The sequence below is a fragment of the Abramis brama genome (assembly GCF_963993115.1).
Source record: "Abramis brama genome assembly, chromosome: 24".
Taxonomy (NCBI): domain Eukaryota; kingdom Metazoa; phylum Chordata; class Actinopteri; order Cypriniformes; family Leuciscidae; genus Abramis; species Abramis brama.
In genome coordinates, this window is record NC_139986.1 from 13,428,021 (window position 1) to 13,447,426 (window position 19,406).

The following is a 19,406-nucleotide window of genomic DNA, read 5'->3' on the forward strand; positions in this document are numbered from 1 at the left end:
AGTCACCAAGGAAACGGCCCGTGCAATCGGCCGTTCCATGGCGGCAATTGTGGTCTTGGAAAGACATTTATGGTTAAATCTGTCGGGCATCAAGGAGAAGGACAGGGCTTTCCTCCTTGATGCCCCAATTTCGCCTTCTGGCCTGTTCGGCGACTCAGTTAACATCGTCGTCGACAGGTTTCAGGAGGCGAAGAAACAGTCTGCAGCCTTCAGACAATACCTCCCTCGCCGCTCGAAGTCTAAGAAGCCTGCCCCAGCGGGCAGCCGCAGTCATCCACCAGCTCCTCCGCCTACATACAGGCGCAAAAGGAGAGCATCGCTTCTAGAGCCCCCCCTCTAGCAGCCTGGGGACATATACGACGCTCTCAGCCGAAGCCTCAGCCTAAGCAGGGCAACCTGAGGGCCGTCCTGCAAGCAAAGAAGGCTTCGACAAAGAGGTCCTAGCCAGCCTAGGTCCTCTGCGGGCGGCCCCACCCATGGGGGAGCGATCAAGGTCGCCTCCTCCACGGAGCCCGCAGGAAATCGATGTCGACTTCCCGCCGCCAAGTGCGCTTCGGGACGCATTGGTTTCCAGCGAACGCGTCCTGCACTGTCCGCCCCACAGGCTTGCGGCCAGGCAGCACTCGCGTCCGCACATCGAGAATCGTGTTCGGTCGAACCCTGCCGGAGATCCGCTTCAGGGGGCCAAGAACAAATCCCGATTAATACCCGAAGCCAGCCTCGAGAGCCCCTTAGTAGAGTATTTCGATGCATGGAAAAATCTCACGAATATTTCTCCTTGGGCTCTGCGCACCATTCAAAAGGGGTACAGTCTACAGTTCGGTTCCCGCCCACCAAAGTTCAACGGGGTGGTCTGGACTGTAGTCGACCCAGAGCAGAGTCGGGTATTGGAACAAGAAGTAAACTCTCTGCTGGTAAAAGAGGCTATAGAACGTATTCCTCCTCCAGACAGGGAGTCCGGGTTTTACAGCCGCTACTTCATAGTTCCCATAGTGGGGGGGTTGTGTCCGATAATAGATCTCAGGCACTTGAATCGGTCTCTTCAAGATGCTCACTATTCCCATTAACGTGAACTAAATTCAATCCGAGGATTGGTTTGTTCACGATAGATCTGAAGGACGCATACTTCCACATTTCCATCCTTCCATCTCACAGGAAGTTCCTGAGGTTCGCTTTCGGGGGTGAAGCGTACCAATATCGGGTTCTTCCATTCGGCCTAGCTCTCTCCCCTCGCACATTTACAAAATGTATGGACCCAGCTCTAGCACCGCTGAGGCTTCAGGGTATCAGGGTCCTCAATTATATTGACGACCGGCTGATTCTGGCCCAGTCACAAGAGCTGGCAGTTCGGCATCGAGATGTCGTCCTTGCCCACATCCAGAGCCTGGGGTTGAGACTCAACACGAAAAAGAGCGTGTTGGCACCAGCCAAGAGAACCACGTTCCTGGGAGTGGTGTGGGATTCGGTCAAGATACAGGCACAATTGTCTCCTGCACAGATCGAATCCGTCCTGGCCACGGTGGCCAGGATAAAGCTAGGCCAGGCCATCACTGTAAAACATTTTCAGAGAGTGTTAGGGCTCATGGCAGCAGCATCCAACATCATTCCATTCGGTCTGCTGCACATGAGGCCCCTGCAGTGGTCGTTGAAAACCAAGGAGTTCTCCCCGAGGGGAAACCCATTTCTCATGATCATGGTTACGTGCAGATCTATGTGGAAGAAAGCTTGGTTTCTGTCCCAAGGTCCCATGCTGGGAGCGTCATGTCGCCGGAAAGCCATTTTGATAGACGCCTCCCTCACAGGCTGGGGCGCGGTCATGGACGGCCATTTTATGAGAGGCCTATCGCAGGACCATCATTCCTCCTGGCATATAAACTGCCTGGAAATGTTGGCGGTGTCCCGAGCACTGAGGAGCTTCCTGCCGGACCTCAAGGGTCATCACGTCCTTGTGAGGACGGACAATATGTCGGTGGTGTATATATATATATATATATATAAACCCTATATAAACCATCAGGGGGGTCTGAGGTCTCGCCCTCTATGCAGACTGGCGCATCAGATCCTCCTGTGGTCCCAAGGGAAATTGTTGTCTCTCAGAGCAACATACATCCCGGGGAATAAGAATCAGGGAGCAGACATCCTGTCGAGGCAGGGGCTGAGGCTTGGGGAATGGAGACTCCATCCCGAGGTGGTGGAGTCAATATGTCAGAGGTTCGGCCCAGTGGAAGTGGATCCATTTCTCGTCTCGAGAGATGACTCACTGTCCACTGTGGTTCTCCCTCACAAATCCAGCCCCACTGGGGTTGGATGCCATGGTACAGACGTGGCCGAGGCTGCGTCTGTATGCATTTCCCCCGATCACTTTGCTCCCGGGAGTTCTAGAGAGGGTTCGTCGCGACGGGATCAGTCTATTATTGGTAGCCCCATTGTGGCCGCAGAGTATGGTTCTCAGACATAATATCACTCCTGGACGGCCCTCCATGGGAGCTTCCCATCAGGAGGGACCTGCTGACACAGGCAGAGGGCTCAATATTTCACCCTCAGCCTGAACTGTGGAAACTGTGGATCTGGCCCCTGAGGGGGCACAGTACCAAGAGACTGGCCTGTCAGCAGGAGTAGTAGAGACCATACTCAGCTCTAGAGCTCCCTCCACAAGGAAATTGTACGGCCTAAAATGGAATGTTTTCACCGTATGGTGCCGAGAGCGTGAGGTGGACCCAGTTAACTGCCCAGTGGCTTCAGTGCTGGAGTTCCTCCAAGATCGCTTCTCGGCTGGTCTTACCCCGTCCACTCTCAAGGTGTACGTGGCTGCCATTTCGGCTTTCCATGCTCCTCTGAGTAATGGGCCTCTGGGGAGACAGCAGTTGGTCGTACGTTTCCTCCGTGGGGCTTGGAGGACGGACCTGCGGCTCGTACCAGGGTTCCCACTTGGGAGCTGGTGGTGGTTCTCGAAGGGTTGGTTGAGGCCCCCTTCAAACCGTTGGAGTCAGCTGAGGCCAAGAACCTTTCCCTAAAGGTGGCTTTCTTGTTGGCCATTACTTCTCTGAGGAGGGTAGGAGAACTGCATCCCTTCGCCACGCCTCTCCCTGCCTGGGAGCGCTTGCTTCATCACAGAAGCTATCTCTGTTGTGTGCCGGCGTCCATTTGTAGCTTCCGCATATGCCGTCACACATTATGTCATGACGCAACACCAATCAGGATTGGCTTAGTTTCATTCATACTTCAGAGGCTCTACGCTGAGGGGCATTCCCCCAAAGTGTCATTCAACGCAGTTCTCGTTCCCTTTCTCAGAGAACAAGGGTTTTGTGTGGTTTGTTTTGAGGAAATTATGTCTGGTTTTAAGATATTTAAATAACAGGCTGATTACATGAATATATTTGTTCCCATCCCTACTGTAGGTTAAACGGTAACACTTTAGAATACTGTTCCTTCATTAATGAATAATTACACAGGAACAAACGAGTAACGCATTATTAACATTCTAGTAACTACTATTAACTAACAAGAAACTCTGATTAACAAATTAGTAAGTAATAGCGCTCAGATGAATGTAGTAGTTCATTATTAGCTAATCAATAACTACTATTTTTTCATACCTCCCAGAGAACTACTATCTACAGGTTCATAATTAACATGAATAATGCATAATTTATAATAAAAGGTAATGGCAGAGGTGGAAAGAGTACTGAAAATTTGTACTCAAGTACAAGTACCGTTACATTGCTGAAATAATACTCAATTACAAGTAAAAGTACTGGTGTCAAAAAAGTACTTAAGTAAAAGTACAAATTACTCTTCTCAAAAACTACTCAGAGTATAGTTACTAGTTACTTTTTAGTTGGCGATAGTTAATGTATTGCCAATAAATATTCAACCAAATCATAGATTTATGTAGAAAATGGCTACTTTTAACATGTTTTTACCTTATTGTCGAAGGACATTAATTAGTGGTCATGATACTGGAATTTCTAACTTCAATATGACACCTTGAAATATGTCAGTATTCAGTAGGCCTAGCCTATAATTTTTAATACCATCGGGAAAACTACCACATACTTAATATTTTAATATCTACATTTTTGTCCATCCATTTTGTCAATGCATTCATTATTCTCAAGCATCAAAAAGCACAACACTCATTGTAACAGTAATCTATTTGAATAGAAAAGTTTAATTCAAGTCTTCTGAAGAGACACGCCACTTTATATGGTGAGATTTTAATTTAGGCTTTTGTTTACATATTTAAACATTGATCAATAACCATTACAATAATCTAACTTAAATATTTACTCACTCAGTGTATTTGTCTTTACAATAGGGTAACGTTAGTTACAATAGCTCACACACAGCACAAGGAAGCTTGATTTCAAACTGAATTTAATTTGCAAAAAAGACTAGATTTTTCATAACTTTTGACAACGTTTAATTCAAGAGCATGGAGAGATTGGAGCTGGACGTCATTTGAGTCTGCAGTGAGAACCACTTGGAGAGATTCGCGATTGCACATGATGACACAGTCCGAGAGCGCACACTCAATTTCCGAGTCCAGTTCATTCGTATTTGAGAGCTCGCGTCCAGTTTTCTGCGATCACATGAATGTGCCCTCGCGTTACAATATTGCACTCGTGACATTTGCCATTAAAATATGCCATAGCAACTTGCAGGTATTAATAAAATTATGCGTAATAGGCCTACCTGCAATCCCGTGCTGAGAGGAGGCGGGTGTGTCAAACTCGCTGTCGTTGAGATGAGAGAATGAGAACGCGCAGCTGGTATCGTATCGGTGTATAGGCCAAAATAAGTATTGACAGATTTTTCAGTATTGATATGTATCAAAATATAGATATTTTGACAATGTTTCTCCAACTTCCTCCTTCACTTAAAACCTGCTGCGACTGCGGCGGCTTTAATTCAGTCCAAATATCAGGGGTTTTATTGGTCCGTTTAGGATTGAATATTTTTATTGGCTACCGAAATGCCGGTCAAAGATTTGAATATCAATTCAAATTGTACTCAGTAACGAAATGTGATTTTACAAGTAGCGAAGTAGATTACTTAGTTTAATATGTACTTGAGTACAAGTAAAATTACAGATTAAAAAATAGGACAGTCCCCTTTTACAGTCCCCTAATTACTAGGTATTTACCTGGTAAATATATGGTAAGTTATAGTTGGTTATTGGTAATTACCACAGGTAACAAGAATGTAAATGCAGAGAAACTACAAACGCCTCGGTTACGACTGTAACCTCGGTTCCCTGAAGAGGGAACGAGCGTTGCGTCGAGAATGACGCTATGGGGAACGCTTTGCGTGATGACGTCTTGAAGCACATGTAAAATCAGTCCAATGGTGTAGCGGGACGTCAGAGGCGGGTGACGTCACGTACCAGGAAGCTATAAAAGCCGGCCCGAAACAGAAAACGAAAGCTTCGTAAAAGTCTGAAGTCGAGCTGACAGGCATGAAGGAGATATGGCAAGGCGACGCAACGCTCGTTCCCTCTTCAGGGAACCGAGGTTACAGTCGTAACCGAGGCGTTCCCTTTCAAGGGAACTCCCGTTGCGTCGAGAATGACGCTATGGGGAACGTCTATACCAACGCCTCCATAGCTACGAATGTCTGTCCTGTGTGTAATCTAATAGAGCAGCACTAGGATGACAAAACATGAGACCCTGGAGCAGAGTCTAGATCCAAAGAGTAAAACCTGACGAAAGTGTGCGGTGAGGACCAGCCTGCCGCATCACAGACATCCTGTAGTGAAACTCCTGAAATAAGGGCCTTAGAGGCCGCCATACTCCTTGTAGAGTGCGACCGGACAGCCAAAGGAGAAGGCTGCCCAGCCGCCTCATAAGCAAGTGAGATAGCCTCGACCACCCACTTGCTCATTCTTTGCTTAGACACCGGCCCTCCCTTGTTAGGGGAGCCAAAGCAAACAAACAACTGATCACTTCTGCGCCACAGGGCAGCTCTGTGGACGTAGGCGTCTAACGCCCGAACTGGGCAAAGCAAATTATTAGCCTCCTGGTCCGCATTCTGGAAGGGAGGAGGACAGAAGGCCTGCAGAATAATAGGTCTGGCCACATTAGTGGGGACCTTGGGGACATAACCCGGTCTGGGATGGAGAAAAGCTTTCACCATACCCGGAGCAAACTCTAAGCAGGACGGAGCAACCGACAATGCTTGAATATCCCCAATTCTCTTAAGAGAAGAAATGGCAAGAAGGAAAATAGCTTTCAAAGTCAGAAACTTTTCCGAAACCTCCTCAATGGGCTCAAAGGGGGCCAGGGACAGGCCTTGTAGAGCAATGGACAAGTCCCATGGCGGCACCCTAGAGCGGACTGCAGGCCTCAGCCTCCAAGTGCCACGAAGGAAACGAGATACCAGAGGGTCCTTCCCCACAGACATTCCACCCAAAGGAATGTGGTAAGCACCTATGGCCGCCACATAGACCTTTAAAGTGGACGGGGTCAGACCTGCAGTGAACCGGTCCTGCAGGAACTCCAGCACTGTACCAATTGGGCAGTGGACTGGGTCCAACCGACGGTCACTACACCAAGAAGTGAATACTCTCCACTTCAGGGCATAAAGTTTCCTCGTGGAGGGAGCTCTGGACTGTAGAATGGTCTCAACAACCTCAGTTGAGAGACCTGACTCTATGAGCTGGGCCCCCTCAGAGGCCAAGCCCACAGGTTCCACAGTTCTGGGCGGGGGTGAAATATTGAGCCCCCTGCCTGGGACAGAAGGTCTCTCCTGACGGGTAACTCCAGAGGATGCCCGTCGAGGAGGGAGACCAGATCGGGAAACCATACTCTGCCCGGCCAACGCGGGGCTATTAGAAGCAGGCAAACCCGGTCCCTGCGAACTCTCTCCAGAACTCCCGGGAGCAGAGCAACTGGGGGAAAGGCGTACAGACGTAGCCTCGGCCACGTCTGAACCATAGCATCCAGTCCCAGAGGAGCTGGATGCGTGAGGGAGAACCAAAGTGGACAGTGAGACGTCTCTCGAGACGCAAACAAATCCACTTGTGCTTGGCCGTACTCCCTCCATATCAGCTCCACCACCTCGGGGTGGAGCCTCCATTCCCCGGGCCTCGGCCCCTGCCTCGACAGAGTGTCTGCTCCTATATTCTGAACCCCGGGGATGTAGGCTGCTCTGAGTGACAGCAACTTCCCCTGGGACCACAAGAGGATATGGCGTGCCAGATTTGATAATGGGCGCGAGCGCAAACCCCCTTGGTGGTTGATGTAGGCGACTACCGACGTGTTGTCCGTATGCACTAACACATGGTGTCCCCTGAGGTCTGTGACAAAGCTCCTCAGAGCCCGGAAGACAGCTAACATCTCTAGGCGATTGATATGCCAGGAACGATGATGGTCTTCCCACAGACCTTGAGCTGAGCGACCCTCCAGGATCGCTCCCCAACCCGTGAGGGAAGCATCCGTCGTTAGCAGTCTGCGACGACAAGAAGCTCCCAACACTGGGCCCTGGGACAGGAACCAAGGTTTCTTCCACATAACCAAGGCACGTAGGCATCGCCGCGTGACCTTGATTGTGCGAAATGGGTTGCCCCTCGGGGAAAACCCCCTGGTCCTGAGCCACCACTGCAGGGGCCTCATGTGCAGCAGTCCAAAAGGTATCACGTTGGAAGCTGCTGCCATGAGACCCAACAGTCTCTGGAACTGTTTGACAGTGAGTAGCTGGCCTAGCTTTACACTTTTCACAGCTGCAAGGATGGACTCTATACGTGGCGGTGACAGGCGCGCCTGCATCGACACTGAGTCCCAAACCACGCCTAGGAAAGTGGTTCTCTGGAGTGGAGAAAGCACACTCTTCTTGGCGTTCAGCCGTAACCCCAGCTCTTTCATGTGGGCGAGAACAACATCTCGATGTTGAACCGCCAACTGATGCGACTGAGCTAAAATCAACCAATCGTCGATGTAGTTCATGATGCGAATCCCCTGAAGGCGCAGAGGCGCCAGAGCTGCATCCATACATTTCGTGAAAGTGCGGGGTGATAAAGCTAGGCCGAATGGAAGAACACGATATTGGTATGCTTTGCCCCCGAAAGCAAACCTCAGGAACTTCCAATGACACGGACGGATGGAAATATGGAAATATGCGTCCTTGAGATCTATCGTGACAAACCAGTCCTCGGACCTGATCTGTGGCACGATCTGTCTCAATGTCAACATTTTGAACTTGAGCTGCATGACTGACTCGTTCAGAACTCGAAGATCCAAAATGGGACGCAATCCCCCGTCCTTTTTTGGAACTATGAAGTACCGGCTGTAAAACCCGGTTTCCCTGTCGGAGGGAGGTACATATTCTATGGCCCCTTTCTCTAACAGAGTGTTTACTTCCTGTTCCATAACCAGAACCTGCTCGGGGCCCACCACTGTGGGTAGGACCCCCATAAACCGAGGTGGGCGTTTCTTGAATTGTATCTGATACCCTTTTTCTACGGTCTGCAGGACCCAACGAGAAACATTTGACAGTAGCTTCCACGCTGTCAAAGATTCTACTAGAGGTACCAGCCTCTCGAGACTGGTTTCTGGATTTTGTTGTTGTTGAGCAGTCAATTCGACGCCCTGTAACGGCGCACCGGCAGGGAGCGACCGAACAGACTGCTCTAACACCCTCCTCGGAGGGGGCGGGCATCCCGAGGCCACTACGTTTCCGGGTGGTCCTTGAGATATGTGCTCGCCGGAGACCGCTGCGCCCTGTAACACCGATGGCGGCAGGGTTGGCAGAACGGTCCCCTGAGGGTACCGAAGAGAGACGGGCACCGTAAAAAGAGGTGTTAACCGCTCTGCTTCGGGGGGGACTACCCTCATTAATCCTGAGCCCTCGGACGTCAGGATTTCTTCCCAGCAGCCTTCTTGGCGGTAATAACGGTCCGCAGATCCGTTCTACCCCTCGAAGACTGCTGGGTTTGAGCGCGCCCTCCGTGTCCCCGAGATTTTTGTGGGGGAGCACGGGAGGACACGCTCTGCTTCTGAGTGGCACGATGCTCAGCACCCTTTTTAGAGGAGTGAGGCTGCTCCCGCTCAGCAGCCTCATAGAAAGAACGGCGGGGAAGAAGCTTTTGAAGAGCAGATGCTTGTTTAGCGGCTTCTTGTGATTTTGCAACCGCAATATTTACTGCATCCCCAAATAACCCGGCAGTGGAAACCGGAGCGTCTAACAGAACATGCTTTTCTATGTCCTTAATATCGCTCAGGTTGAGCCACAGATGCCTCTCAGTGGCCACCAGGGCTGCCATAGACCACCCGATAGATTTAGCGGTCTCCTTGGTGGCTCTGAGAGAAACATCCGTGGCTCTGCGCAGTTCAGCCACAGTGTCGGGACCGATTCCCCCGCCCTCCTCTAAATCCCCCAATAATTCTGCCTGATAGGCTTGTAAAATGGACATCGTATGCAGACACGCTGCAGCTTGACCAGCGGCTGCATACGACTTATTAATCAGGGTAGATGTCAACTTTACTGGCTTTGAGGGAAGTGTAGGAGCCTTCAGGGAAGATGCCGTTGCTGGAGAGAGATAGCCCGCGAGCGTCTCTTCCACCTTCGGCATCTCCCCATAACCATGCTCTTTATATTGTGAAATGGTAGAATATAGAGAGGTGTGTGGTGTGTAAACTCTGTAGGAGACTGGTCTCCCCCACGATCTCGACACCTCGGTGTGGAGATCGGGGAAAAACGGCAGGCTCCTACGCTGGGGCTGAGCACGAGATGGCAGGAAGCGTTCGTCGAGTTTGCTTTTTGAACGAACGTCCTGCCTATCCTCTGGCCACTCAATAGACAATCTGTCAACTGCTCTCGTGATCACATCGAGCAGTTCTTCAAAAGCATGAGACTGAGGTGGCGAATCCTCAGACTCAGCATCAATACTTACAACATCCAACTCCTCAGAGCTGGATAGTTGCAGTACTGGTGCCTCTATCGGGGGGGAAGTAACCGCAACGCGTGCTTCCACACCCTGATGAGAGGCACTGGATCTATCAGAAGGAGGCTGAGATAAGGCAGAGCCCGTCTCAACATCCACTGATAGATCCATCTGCGAACCCCAGGTCTGAGATCGACGCCGTGCCTCGGCAGCGGCGGGACCAAAGCCCTGGGGAACGTGGTCGGGATTGAACCGAGCCAAGCGGGATCGGAGCGTACGCAATGGAAGCGCACAGCAATGCTCACAGTCACCACCCTCGAGTGCTGACTGGGCATGCTCCTCTCCCAAACAAACAACACAAAGAGTGTGTGTGTCACCTCCCGTTAAATAACGCGGGCAGGGATGGACACACACTCTAAACTGCTGCTTGCTCGCCATACTGAATATAATATATATATATACAGACAACACCAAATAAGACAGACAGATTTCACACAGAGCGCTACTGAAGACTCAGAAAGCTTTCGTTTTCTGTTTCGGGCCGGCTTTTATAGCTTCCTGGTACGTGACGTCACCCGCCTCTGACGTCCCGCTACACCATTGGACTGATTTTACATGTGCTTCAAGACGTCATCACGCAAAGCGTTCCCCATAGCGTCATTCTCGACGCAACGGGAGTTCCCTTGAAAGGGAACTAATAGCTTGTTTGCATATGACGTCACCTCACTGCGTTGCCATGGCGCGAAATGCAGATGGAGGGCAGGAAGTGATTTGCTACATTTAGAACCACTATAACAAACTCAAAATGCCTATGTTTTGCGTCGTTTATGGTTGCTCAAATCGATGAAACCACGAGGAGTTTTTATCGAGTACCAAAAGTTGTTGTTCATAAGGGGGAAAAAGGCAAGAAATTGACCGAAAAACGCCGGAAAAAATGGCTTGCAAACCTACGTCGGAAAATGCCTGTGTGTGCAGTGATCACTTTGTCAAAGGTGAATTAACTTATGTGGCTATGTTTGTGTAACGTACCAGTTTCTGAACTTTGTAAAGTCAAAGTAATTGTTTCTTCTTTTCTTTGAGTTTGTAAGTTACCCCTGTAACTGAAGACAAACTCGTAACGTTACAGGCAAAATCTTTCAATTCAGTTGAAAAATCGCTCCTCTTCATAACGTAAGGATAACGTCCAACATATGTTTCGATTTTTTTGTTGTATATTTCTCTTGTAATAGCGTCAAAAGTAGTCCAGTACGGACTTTCCGCCATCTCGTCCATTCCGCTCTTCACTTCCTGCCCTCCATCTGAATTTCGCGCGTCATCACAATCACGTGACTGCAAACCACCTATTACTAGGTATTTACCGGGTAAATATATGGTAAGTTATAGTTGGTTATTGGTAATTACCACAGGTAACAAGTATGTAAATGCAGAGAAACTACAAACTAATTACTAAGTATTTACCTGGTAAGCATATGGTAAATTATAGTATTTTAGTGTGTAATTACTTAAGGTGATTAGTATGCAATTACAGAGAAACTACCAGGGAAAAAAACACCACTGTTAAATATCAACTCAACGAAGTACTGTGTACTTGTTACCTGTTTAGGTTGCACTGTAAAAAATTCACCCGTAAATTTACAGTAAAATACTGGCAGCTGTGGTTCCAGCCCTTTACCGTAATTTTACGGTTTCAACAATGCTGTTATTTTACAGTAAAATACTGGCAGCTGGTTCCAGCTCTTTACCGTAATTTTACGGTTTCAACAATGCTGTAATTTTACAGTAAAATACTGGCAGCTGTGGTTCCAGCCCTTTACCGTAATTTTACGGTTTCAACAATGCTGTAATTTCACAGTAAAGTACTGGCAGCTGTGGTTCCAGCCATTTACCGTAATTCTACAGTTTTTAATTTTATGGCTGTGCTTCACAAAGTACTGGCAGTAATGGTTCCAGCTATAATTCTATAGTATAAAAAGTTAGAATATAAATACTGTTTTCTATTTACTCTATTGTCCGATATCTATTAACATCCCTATATTTACTCAATGGAAAAAATGAAGAAAATATAGATTATGGTACAGTATTGTTTGCCATTTATTTAAAACAGCTAACAAGTTTTAACAATACATTAAAAAGTCACAGAAAATACATTGTAAAATTCAATGTGAGGAACCAGTAGGCAAACAAAGAAACCTTACATTCAACATGTCACATCAGCATCCAGGCAAGAGAGGAATTCTGAGTCTGAGAGGAAAATATTGAGAACCGATGGATGAAAAATCCTTGATAGAGGCAAAAAACTGCCAAAACATCTCAAACCTGCTTTTGAAAGATCTGGTCTGAGAGGAAGTCCGGATCTGAGAGGACAAGAGATCCAATGGGTGAAAAAACGTAGGAAGAGGCAAAAAACAGCCAACACGTCCCACATCAGCTTTTGACCCATCTGGTCTGAGAGGAAATCCCGATCTGAGAGGGCAAGAGAACCAATTGGTGAAAAAACGTAAGAAGAGGCAAAAAAAAAAAACTGCCAAAACGTCCCACATCAGCTTTTGACACATCTGGTCTGAGAGGAAATCCAGATCTGAGAGGAAAGAAAATCAAGAAAATCTTAGTGGTAAAATAAATCACATGACAAAAACTAGTGATGACATATTCTACGAACACTTTTAAAAGAGACATAAAATGATCATGTTATTGTACATAACTAATCTTAGAGATTATCTATACTTTACTAAACACATCTCATTAAACATTCACAGTGCTGCAGTAAGTGAACTTCTTGTTACTTAATGACCCACAAATGTTTTTTTTTGTTTTTTTGTTTTTTTTGTAATAGTTGTTCATGATTCGCTTGTTTGTTCTGACAAGTTAAACTGTCCACTGATGTTCGGAATAAAATCATCCCCCTGGCACCCTATATAATAGTGGAGTCCTCTAACTAATGAGTAGTTCTCATTGTGAAAAGATGGGTGTTAAAACCATGCAGTCACTATTGTAAAGAGTTTAATTGTTCAGAATGTGCTGGAAAACCAAAGACTGTGCAAGACATGGTGGATTTTTCTGAAGAACATTGGGCAGTTTAACTGCTCAGATCAAACAAGGTACTCATGAACAACCATCACGAAACAAAAACAACATTTGTGGTTCATAGAGGTAACAATGTAGTCACTTACAAAATGTACATTTTTATTACACTGCACTGAGAGTGGCTAATGGGATGTTTAGTAAAGTCATGAAAGATTATAATTGTTTGTGTAGCTAACTTAAACACTTTGTTTGTCTATACATGTGACTGATGAACAAATTTTATGACAAATTAATGCAGAAAATCATCCAATTCCAAAGGATTCAGATATTTTCTTACCACTGAATGAATATGAATGCAGTTAAGAGGTGTTGATTCTTTTAGGAAGCTGCACAAATGTGAGTGTCAGTGGGCATTTAAGTTTAGTTACCTAGACGAAGTTCCATTTGAAATCGAAGAGGTTCTTCGGGAGAGAAGCAACTTTGGGATTGACAGTGGCAGACTTCTTGCTGACAAGTTTTCCAGTCTTCTTTGAAACCACCTTGCCTCTGCAGGTCTTCGAACCTCTTTCAGGGTTTATCCCAATGAATCGTCTAAGGGTAATAAAAAAAACACACCCCCACACACACATTAAAAAAGAAAACTTACTAATTTAAATATTGGATTAAATATAAATAAGCTGTAATGCAACTAATTTGTCTCTTAACTTGAAAAGAGACAAAAAAAAAATTGCAACCAGGCAGAGCACAACTAAAAGTTATATTGGAAACATGTCTGAATTCGCATGTGCCTTATAAATGCACATGGTGCTGCATGCTTGTGCACAAAGTTTGCAAGTATACATGGCGTGAAACTCACCAAAGATTAGGCCTAGGGTTGTGTACTGTCTCAGTAAAACATTTACATAAAGTGAATGATTCCTAGAAAAAAAGAAGAAATAATTATTATTTCGTCATCTTAAACCAAGCAAAGAAATTCGATGTCGAGCACGGAGAACATTGAATAGTGAAATGCCTCTTAGCTGTTGAGAACTATCTGTATTCAAAACGTGTTTCGCGCCGAAAAGTCGAGAATATCCGCCTCGTCTTTCAAAAATAACCTCTTTGACTTTTTAATAGTATGTAAGTTACATGTGAATCTCACAAAAACACTGGTAACAGTTACTCGCACCACTAAATCGAAATATATATATATAAATATATAAATATATATTTTGCTTTGGGAATTTGAACAGCTTTACATTATTTGCATGGAAACTAAACAAATTGACCACTAACTTTTAATTATTATAATGGATCTGGATATTTCGTGTAGTTTTGTAATTATTCTCCATCTTATGTGCATGATATTATGCGAATATCATTAAGCATCTGGTAAAATTCGCATCGTGTAACATTACTGAATCAGAAATTCATGTAAATCGAGTTCAGGGTACTACAAATGAAAGCCAAACTAATTTCTAAATGGTAACTTAACTTTAATCAAGCAAATAGTTCGCCGTGATAATCGGAGCTCAGAGAACATTCATTAGCAGGCGAAATGCCTCAACCGTTGAGAGCTCTGTCTACAAAACGCGATTCGCGCTCAGTAACAGCACAATCAAAAATACCTCGTGAAAATGGCGATTGTACAGGTTGGGACTGGGAGCAACATAACAGAATAACAGTAAAGAAATAAACTTACCTTGAACAATGTCCTTCTTTAAGACCGTCTAGATGAGTGTTGCGAAACAATTCTGTTATTTGACTGCTTTCTGTTCGAAAATAGACTGCGTTGAAGATGCCCCGCCCCCACGTGCTATTTTTTACAGTCCAAGACTGTTTTTTCCAGAAACAAATGGGTTTACACATAAATGCTGTAAATTTACGACAAGTAATTAATTTATGGAACATAGACTGTAAATTTACAGGATTAAACTGTTTATTGAAATAACAGTATTTTACTGTTGGAAATTCACTGTATTTTTACAGCAATTTTTAACAGTGTGGTAATAACTCAGATTTAATTGTGTACTTCCTCAGAATGTAGGCAGCCAATTTTTAGAAACACCTCCAGTATTACCCATCAATTCAAGTTAGGTGTGTAGTTATCCTAAGGTTATGTTGGTAACAGTCCATGTTTATTTATTACTACCTTGAAATTAAGATGGTAGTTTCCAATAAATTACTTTGTCTTACATAGTTGTTGTTCATTGCTACACCCATTTATAGAGGGTTTATCAAATAATTTACCTTACACTTACCTGGTAACTACCCCGCAGGAACAGTTTTCCCTAATGTCATGGCACATCTTAAATACTGGGTATGTTCTTGCAGATGTTTTTACAATTTACTCAGTAAGTAAAGTGCAACTGTACTGTAAAATGAAGCCTTGTTTATTTCCATGGAATTACCGGAATTGTACCATATAACCTGATCATTCCCTTTTCCATATAGTCACAATTTTATACCTTGTATGTCCTGCAACGTTACCAAGGAAAACATGACAATTTACTCAGTAAGTAAAGTGCAACTGTACTGTAAAATGAAGCCTTGTTTATTTCCATGGTATTACCAGAATTGTACCATATAACCTGATCATTCCCTTTTCCATATAGTCACAATTTTATACCTTGTATGTCCTGCAACGTTACCAAGGAAAACATGACAATTTACTCAGTAAGTAAAGTGCAACTGTACTGTAAAATGAAGCCTTGTTTATTTCCATGGTATTACCAGAATTGTACCATATAACCTAATCATTCCCTTTTCCATAGTCACATTTTTTTTACCTCGTATGTCCTGCAACGTTACCAAGGAAAACATGACAATTTACTCAGTAAGTAAAGTGCAACTGTACTGTAAAATGAAGCCTTGTTTATTTCCATGGAATTACTGGGATCTTACCCTATAATCTAATAGCTACGTAACTGTAGCTATTACAGATTATTGGGTAAAATCCCAGTAATTCCATGGAAATAAAAAGGCTTCCTTTTATAGTAAAGTTGCACTTTACTTACTGAGAATGTTCAACGTGATCTCATGAGAATACGTGTAGCCTATATTTTTACGTAAAGTGTAATTCTACCGTACATTTACTTACGTTTTATACACACAGAAACGTATAATACTGACGTATTTACAGCACTAAAATGTAAAATGTTTACGAATTAACAGCACAAAAACGATTAGCCTACATGCATTTAAACAAGAATACACTTTAAAACCTTAAAAATACCTTATTTAATCGTTTAACCATTTTAATATTTAGTTTATTTACAGTGAGACACAAAATGCGTTTTCTCCAATAGAACAATAATACACCAACATAAATTCACAAAATACATCAATTTTATTATACTTGATATAATCCAAATCTTTAGAATCCATACGTTTGCAAGAAAGAGATCCAAATTCAGCCCTTTATCCAGTGAGTGATCTTCATCTCCATTTCACAGGCTATCACAAGCAGCGCAGTCCGTAACTGTCAAATCCCGCGCTCGTGATGAATTCAAAATTCAAAAATTGCGCCCTCAAGAAGCGTTACGACATGTTTTACGGCAGTGATATCAAACGCTCATTGGCTCTCACCTGTTCGTCCATGTTCGTCACAGATTGCAACATGCCGTATTTCAGTCGGTAAACTACATTTGAAATGGAGAAGCGCGCGCGCATTCACACAGAGGGAAGCCGGATTAACATTTTCATGGATTAATAACTTAAATTATGCTCTGTACCTCATTCAAAACTATTATATACTGAGAGAGAGGACTGTGACTGCAACACATCGTCATGTGAACGACTTTTGGTACCGGTTTTGACATTTTCGCAATAAATAAATTATTGTGATTACACGTATGTTGTTTTTCTTCATAATTGTAGCCTATGTAGTTTTCTATCTTTGAAAATTACGTATTAATACTACTTATTAATGAGACCAGGCTGGAATGTTCCCTCAGACGGTCTTCGTTTTCCAGTCACATGCTGGGCCTTCCCGGTCAGAAGTGACCGGAGGCCTAAAAATGAAACTTCCTCCATCCCAGTAAAACCAATGCAATTTATTTTTGTTCTATAATATTTATTCTTTTTAATTTAGTATTTTGAGATCATTTTATTGAATTTATTAATATTTATGCAATATTTATGGTCTATTTTTGCCATTGAAAATAATTAAAAAATTTATATAAATATATGTATTTAAAAAAAAAAAAAAAATATACAGTATTTTAGTTTAATATAGAGTCTAGGCCTTCAAAAAAAAAATGTTTGAAGCAGATTAGCACCATCTGGTGAGAGTATGGAGGAAAAGCGTAGGAGCAGGGTGTAACCACTAGATGGCATCTACAGTTCTCTATGGATAGGCATGTGAATTCCCCAGCTGTTTATGGACACATTTACTTTTTTTTTGTACAGAATTTGTAACAAAAAATGCAATTCATTCAATTATAACACTTTTTGTAAAATAATATTACATTTTTTTATTTTTATTTTTTATTTTTTCAATTTCCCATTCATTTTCTATGGGGGACATTTTTGACCGAAGACCACAAGTGTGACTATTTTTTTTATGACCACTTAGCATGCTCGAATCATGACCTCAATTTTTTTGTGTGTGCACATACCTATTGCCATAAAAGTCACCGAGTTTCGTAACATTCCAATGAAGCTGTGATTTTTAAAAATTCAAAATAGATTTTTTGTAATCAAAATTTATTGGTGTTTATGTGTATAAAAGTGTGTGTGTATGTGTGTGTGTGTGGGTGGGTGTGTCTTTTTTGTATTCTTGATGTTGTGTAGAGTGTCACCCCTTTACAGCGGTGTACTTTTTTTTAGGATTGAGGCCGATTTGTAGATTGTACACACAAAAATTCGGAGAATTATTTTTTTTTGGTCAATTTCCCATTCATTTCCTATGGGTCGGTCATTTCTGACCGAAGACCAAAATCGTCACTATTTTTTTTACGACCACTTAGCATGCTCGGATCATGACCTCAATTTTTTTTTGTATTCACATACCTAATGCCACAAAAGTCACCAAGTTTCATAACATTCCGATGAAGCTGTGATTTTTAGAAATTCAAAACAGAAAATTTATCGGTCAGAAATGACCGAGGACCGTCTGAGGGTTAAGTTGCAGAACACACATGGTAAAAGTTTGTGATTTCAAAAATGTTTCAGCAGCAAAGGATGTGGTAAGAGTCTGGTAATACAATAGAAATAAACAAGGCTTCCTTTTACAGTACAGTTGCACTTTACTTACTGAGTAAATTGTCATGTTTTCCTTGGTAACGTTGCAGGACATACGAGGTAAAAAAATGTGACTATGGAAAAGGGAATGATCAGGTTATAGGGCAAGATCCCAGTAATTCCATGGAAATAAACAAGGCTTCATTTTACAGTACAGTTGCACTTTACTTACAGAGTAAATTGTAAAAACATCTGCAAGAACATACCCAGTATTTAAGATGTACCATGACATTAGGGAAAACTGTTCCTACGGGGTAGTTACCAGGTAAGTGTAAGGTAAATTATTTGATAAACCCTCTATAAATGGGTGTAACAATGAACAACAGCTATGTAAGACAAAGTAATTTATTGGAAACTACCATCTTAATTTCAAGGTAGTAATAAATAAACATGGACTGTTACCAACAGTTAGGATAACTACACACCTAACTTGAATTGATGGGTAATACTGGAGGTGTTTCTAAAAAATTGGCTGCCTACATTCTGAGGAAGTACACAATTAAATCTGAGTTATTACCAACCTAAACAGGTAACAAGTACACAGTACTTTGTTGAGTTGATATTTAACAGTGGTGTTTTTTTCCCTGGTAGTTTCTCTGTAATTGCATACTAATCACCTTAAGTAATTACACACTAAAATACTATAATTTACCATATGCTTACCAGGTAAATACTTAGTAATTAGTTTGTAGTTTCTCTGCATTTACATACTTGTTACCTGTGGTAATTACCAATAACCAACTATAACTTACCATATATTTACCCAGTAAATACTTAGTAATTAGTTTGTAGTTTCTCTGCATTTACATACTTGTTACCTGTGGTAATTACCAATAACCAACTATAACTTACCATATATTTACCAGGTAAATTCCTAGTAATTAGGGGACTGTAAAAGGAAGGGTTACCCTGAACGCTATGACTTACTAATTCGTTAATCAGAGTTTCTTGTTAGTTAATAGTAGTTACTACAATGTTAATAGTGTATTACTCATTCGTTCCTGTGTAGTTATTCATTAATGAAGGAACAGTATTCTAAAGTGTTACCGGTTAAACCTATAAACTTTTGGTTCCTATCCAGATCTCTAATCTACGGAAGCTTGTTTCCGCCATTGAATTAAAAAAAAATTAATTGTGACTTTTTATCTCACAACTCTGACTTTTTTTTTGCTTGCAATTGCAATTTTATATCTCGTTATTCTTTTTTCTCAGAATTACATATGAAGTCACAATTCAGAACAGTAATCTAACTCTGTACTAAAGCTTCTCTGTTCTTTGC

General features: G+C 43.2%; 1 protein-coding gene and 1 long non-coding RNA gene across 2 annotated transcripts in view; one reads left to right on the forward strand and one right to left on the reverse strand.

Moving 5' to 3' along the window:
• The window catches only part of LOC311075400 (myelin-associated glycoprotein-like), a 79,583-nt gene that overhangs the window by 27,014 nt on the left and 33,163 nt on the right, over nt 1–19,406 (forward strand). The gene's annotated exons all lie outside the window — the stretch shown is intronic.
• On the reverse strand, nt 11,959–14,875 carry LOC311075517. The gene is made up of 4 exons (XR_014604507.1): nt 14,586–14,875; nt 13,761–13,822; nt 13,333–13,495; nt 11,959–12,458 (listed from the first exon to the last, which is right to left on the reverse strand). It is a non-coding gene; the product is annotated as an uncharacterized lncRNA (long non-coding RNA).